Below are 6,126 nucleotides of genomic sequence, written 5' to 3' on the forward strand. Positions count from 1 at the left end.
CTCTTTCAATATGACTAAAGTGCCAAAATAATCCCCGACTATTTGTACGGGTCATTTTAACCCCAGAGTTCATAGAAGTGCCAAAAATAGTCCCCGGCTACTTTCAAATTAAGTTCTAATAGTCCTCTATGGGGAGGACTATTTAAACCCCAATTTCAAAGGGCCTGTAGACTAATACGACACTTCTATAAACTCGATAACTAAAACTGCCCCATGTAAAAAGTTAAGGTCTATTTTGACGCTTTACTTTTTAAAAAATGGGCTAAAATAGTCCCTTTAGGCTTCGTTAAAAGAGTTTGGGGATTAAATTGAAGACTTTGGGACTAAAATGACCCTCTACAAAAAGTCAATAGATCATTCTGACAATTTTCTCATTCAGCACGTCTCTATTTTTGTAAATTTTTTCTAAATATTTTGATAAATAAATGAGAAAGAGTGCTCATTTAATTTTTTTTTTTTAGCATCTGATATAAAACTCCTAATACAGTAGCTATGCTTTTACTGTATTAGGAGTTTTATATCAGATGCTAAAAAAAAAAAATTAAATGAGTCGGTTCGAGGAAGCTTTACCCGCGATAATTTCTTTCCTTTCATATCAGCTTCAGTTACTGCAACTGCTCCATCTTCTTCTTGCTTAGCTTCTCTTTTCACTGCACCAGTCATCTCTGCAAGGTACGCTCTTTAGACTCTTCTTTATTCTTCTGCATTTGTAGACTTCATGCGAAACTATACATGGAAGTTTACGTACATACCACTCAATCCCCATACATTTACATATCTAACTTCTAAATTTCCATTCCACATACATGCTACCTTGTCAATGCGTGAGAAGGTGTATTTCACCTATTAAAAATTAAAATAAATGGTGGTGCTTTCGATGTGATGCGAAAGATTTGAGTAGTATAAATGTAAAAAGTAAACTTGAGGCTTTAGATATGTAAATACATAGGAATTTGGTGATGCGTGTAAATGGCCCTATTAGGATGCACACGAAAATATATTATGTATGTTCATACATCCACTGTTAGGATGTGCGAAAAAAAAAAAAACAAGGAATGCCCCCCCCCATATTGCAGTCCTTGAATGTACGTGTACGTACATAAAATTTCACACATTACATTAAAGAGAGCAATGGTGATAAGCTAATAACCAAAAGCGGCACACGCCAATTGTTTGATATGTAAATATTAAATTTCAAATTAATTGATATGTAACATTAAACCTCAACCCTCAAATTCAGGTTATTTTTTTTGAGTTAGACCACTCAAATTGATTGATAACCTAACTGGCATTTTTTATGAGAGATGAATATTTTGGGTGGTATAACTCAAAAAAAAAAGCAAAGTTTAGATTTTAGAAATGTAAATATATAGAAATCGGTGGTATCGTATGTAAATGCCCAATAATAAATGTATAACTCAATTCTTCTATATTTACCAATATCGGGTGGTAACAGCCCTACTTTAGGTGCCTTTTTAGGTGGGTTTTATTTTTTATTCTATTTATATTTTCATTTCAAATAAAATATGTTTATTTATTTGATTGAAGTTTAAAATCTTTATAAAATATTTTAAGTGTTTTAAAAAACATGCCAATTTATTTTGAGTATAAAATTTAAAAAAAAAATGTAAAGTAAATTGTATTTATTAAAAATTTGATCCCAAATTATCCCAAATTGATATTTTGATTCATAATTACATAGGCAAAAATAAAGAATATGGAGGAAATGAAATAAGAGTTGGTGGATAGAAAGGTTTGGATAGAGAGTTATAATCATAGTGAGCGTTATTGAACTATACGTTTATAAGAACATGTTTATATATTGGTAATATAAGAGATTCATAATGGAAATATAATAAATAAAATATTCTCAATAATGAATATTATATTATAATAATTAAGACTTGTAAAATCTTACTATAAATATATAGGACACGTGTCATAATATTTATATAGTAGTAAATAGTTATTGTTGTTGTAATGATATTAATGCAATCTCTTATATGATATTAAAGATTGGAGTGTTATATGTGTAAATTTGAAAGTTTAGGTGCGAGAGATGTAAATACATTAGAATGGTGTGCTATGTATGTAAATGCCCCTTATTTCTTTTCATGATTTAGTTTCTAATGTCATGTAAAGTTAGCAGGCACTAATGAATGTTACATCTGATAGTTTATTTTTTTGGATGTTGCATACATGCCACTCAATTCTTATGTATTTACATATCTAACACCTAAACTTCAGTTTTTTCGTATATGTCACCTTACTCATGCATGAAAAAGATACATTTCACTTTCTAATAGTTAAAATAGTGATATTTTTTGTGTGACAGTAGATTTGGGTGGTATAACAAGATTCAGGTGTTTGATATGTAAAAACATAGGAATTGGGCGGTATATATGTAAATTCACATGTGCTCGCTATGGTTGTAAACAATGAGTCATTGTTTAAAATGCTTCTAGGGGTTCCTGCTATCCAAAAGTTGAGAAAATATTGCATCAGGACCGCACACGTAAAGTTACGTGTGGAGTCCAATAAAATCATGCAACGTGGCGTTGACAGAAAAATAAAATAAAATTTGTCCGGTAACACAAAATAATATTCCTCTCGTGTTGTTACGGTGTTATTGCGTGTTATTTAGGTGTTATTGTGTGTTATTTAAGTGTTATTGATGTATGTTGTTATTATAACATCGGGAATATTCACAGAACACAATAACACCTGAATAACATACAATAACACAGCAACTTACAATTACCAAATTTATTAAAAAAAAAAAACAGGAAAGCGGTTTGCGGAACAGAGTTGTGATGATAGTCTAAAATGCAAGACACAGACACACCTTGGTGTCATAAACCTATGTATAAAATCGGGTATTTCACTTTAAAACGGTAGTGATGTTGATGCCTTAAAGTGGATGTAAATACAAATGTTTAGGTGTTAGATGTGAAAACACATAAGAATTATGTGGTATGTATGTAAGTGCCCCTATTATGCTTTCATGAAAACAAACATTTGTGATTTATTATTACTTGTAATTTATTATTGTGTTTTCCGGGGAAAATGGATTGAAGTCCATGAGAAATGGCTGGATGGAATATAGAAATCAGCCCATTCTTCCTGCAATTTTGGCTTATGTATTCCTGTATTTCAACATTGCCCTTTCGCCAGGGTCCATAATGACAGCATTTCTAATGCATCATTTATTTCTAATTCATCATGGTATGATTTAGTTACTTTCTCTTCTGCTAAATTATGGTAATTTACTGCTAATTTTTGTTTTTCAGCCTCTTTCTATATTGTGATATTTACTGTCATTTGTACCAATCAAACTCCCCCAGTTATGCTTCTTCTACTTTGCTTATAGTGGTATCAAACAACGGTTGTGTAGTTTTAATGGAAGATTTACAGAGATACCACTCAATTCCCATGTATTTACATATCTAGCACATAAATTTAATTTTTTACATCTCACCTTACTCATGCATAGAAAGGTGTATTTCATAAATGCTGGTGTTTTTGATGTGATATGAAAGATTTGGGCGGTATAAATGTAAAAAAAGTAAGGTTTAAAGTGTTAGATATGTAAATACATGGGATTTGGGAGGTATGCATGTAAATGCCCGCTACGGTACTTCAAGGAATGCTTAACACAAATCCAATACTGTGATCATCGTTAAACAGCTGCTAAAAAAAGGCATCAAAGGCATCAATCAGCCTGCCAGCCTTGTAATGAAAGTTGCATTTTGACTCTCAACATTGCTTAGCTTCCTCGTCTCTCTCTCTCTCTCTCTCTTATCCACTATGGACAGAACAAAACCACAGGCCAAGTTCACTTCTGCTCTCCATTCTTAGTAAAATCCTACAATTGACAGCCTCCATGGCTTTTTTCTCTAGCCTCCATGGCTTTTGTCTCCAACACATATCATGGAGGGTATAAATGTAGAATTCAATTTGCAAACTTAACCTTTGATTAGGAGGCGATTTCAAGGCTTTTTTACACCTGATTTGATCATCTCTAGGTAAGAGCTTCACTCCAAACTAAAAATATTTGATTTTCACCATAAATTTCTTCCACGTTGAGGAAATCTGAAAAATTTGAGAATGTGAAGAAAGTTTGGGAAAAAATTCATGGATCTTAGTGTTGAACTCTTAAAATTACTATTGGAAGCCATGATTTTCATATTTGAAGTAATTTTTGGAATTTTTTTATAATTTGATAAGATTGAAATGACCCCACGAAAAAAGAGATGGGTTGAGTTTGACGAGTCTCGCTTCGTCAATGCGATGGCTCAAACAAAATTTACTTCAACATTTAAAGGAAAGAAGTGTATACAAGATCGAGTTTATGAAAGTCCGGGAGGAGAGATTGAACGAGTTATTGTCGAGCGGAGGTGGGAAAACTTTTGTTACACAACCAATAAAACTGATGCAAATGTTGTGAAGGAGTTCTACGTCAATGTAATCTATTCTGAAGACGGAATCGTTGAAGTGCGTGGATTTCCTGTGGAATTTACTTCCGCCTGCATCAACACCTTTTACGAAGTCCCAGACTCTTATAGTTGCCAGTATGAATCCTTTAGTATGATGGAAGGCCCTCTGAATGATGTGATCAACTTTCTCACTGATGGGAAAAGAACATGGAAGATAAAGCAGTGAGAACGGGTAAATTTTTCTGTTTCCATGTTGAATGTCACCTCTAAGACGTGACACTATTTCATTTCCTCTACTCTGTTACCGACTTATCACCATAGTGAGGTAACTAGAGATAGATCTATTTTGAATTTATGTATTCTGAATAATTGAACTATAAATGTGGGGAGAATTATTCTTAAGAATATATTAACTACGACGAGGGGTGAGACAAGTTGAGGTCTAGGACATCCTAGACTTATTTATGCAATTTGCAAACTATCTATAGTGGAAATTGGAGATGAAGAATGGGTTTACCCTATGAAACCCATTAGTAAAGCCAACTTAAAGACTTATGAATCCCATTAGAAATGGAGAACTGGAAGTAGAAATCAAGAACCTTCTACTAGTAGAAATGTCCCCTCTACAAGTATGATCTTCCACCTTCTAGTTCCCCTACGCTCTCGGATTTGATGAATGAGTTGACCTTGCAGCGGGAGAGCATAGAGTTAATAAATGAAGTTAATAAATGAAAGGATTGGAGGTACGATTATGATAGTGAGTACCTTCAGAAGCATTCAAATTTTGAGGTAGCCTATTATGAAGCTCAGGCCCGACACTACAGAGGTGAGCCTGATGTTACTTTTCCTGAGTGCCCCTGATATACTCAGTATCAACCCAATCCACCTGCTGATCAAGGCGACGAAGACATAGTTTGGGATTTTGATATTTAAATGTAATTGATATAGTTATACTTATAGTTTTATTTCTGTAATTATTTTGTAATAGAAATGGATGTTTGTGCATTTGGACTTTTATTTTTATTATTACGTTGTATTTGGATAATTTTAACTTTTGTTATAAAGTTAGTGTTATAATTAAATTTGCATGTGTAGTTTAATAGATGTTGAGTAGTATTGTGAATTGTAATGTAATGTGATTGTTATTTCGCATTTTAAATTGTTTTGTTTAGTATTGTGGTTGTGTTAGGAAATGTTGTGTTTGTTTAATGTTTTAGTTCTATACTTATTTCAAAATTTCATTACCCAGAAATTCCTCTAATGATTTAGGTGTAGAAAGCTCCTAATATTACAGACCACGTGAAATAGAAATGTTGAGAAGACCTGCAAAAATTTCAGAATGATGAAAATGCTTAAAATACTGAGGTATGATTTATATTTAGAGTTTTTCTTTCCACATGTATTATTTTATATTGAAAATTTTAAGTTTGGGGAGGGAAGAAAAAGATTAACTATTAGATGTCATTTATTTAATTATTTTCAAAAATTATTTATATGATTTTATGTAGTGAATTTATTCAGGTAACTATATTTTTGTTGCTATTTAAATATTATATTAGATTTAAAGAAATATTTTTGTAATGAAAATTAATTTTGTAACTTAAGATATTTAGTATAAAAGAATAAGATTATAGTTAACTATTTAAAGTAAAGGAAACTATATTTTGAAGTATTAAGAATCTGGAAATTC

At 31.9% G+C, this 6,126-nt stretch overlaps 1 protein-coding gene across 1 annotated transcript in view; it reads left to right on the top strand.

The window, feature by feature from the left end:
* LOC110036220 (potassium transporter 20-like) overlaps positions 1–6,126 on the top strand; it is a 21,652-nt gene that overhangs the window by 1,010 nt on the left and 14,516 nt on the right. The gene's annotated exons all lie outside the window — the stretch shown is intronic.

Source organism: Phalaenopsis equestris, unplaced genomic scaffold, assembly GCF_001263595.1.
Source record: "Phalaenopsis equestris unplaced genomic scaffold, ASM126359v1 Scaffold203879, whole genome shotgun sequence".
In the NCBI taxonomy this organism is placed as follows: Eukaryota; Viridiplantae; Streptophyta; class Magnoliopsida; order Asparagales; family Orchidaceae; genus Phalaenopsis; species Phalaenopsis equestris.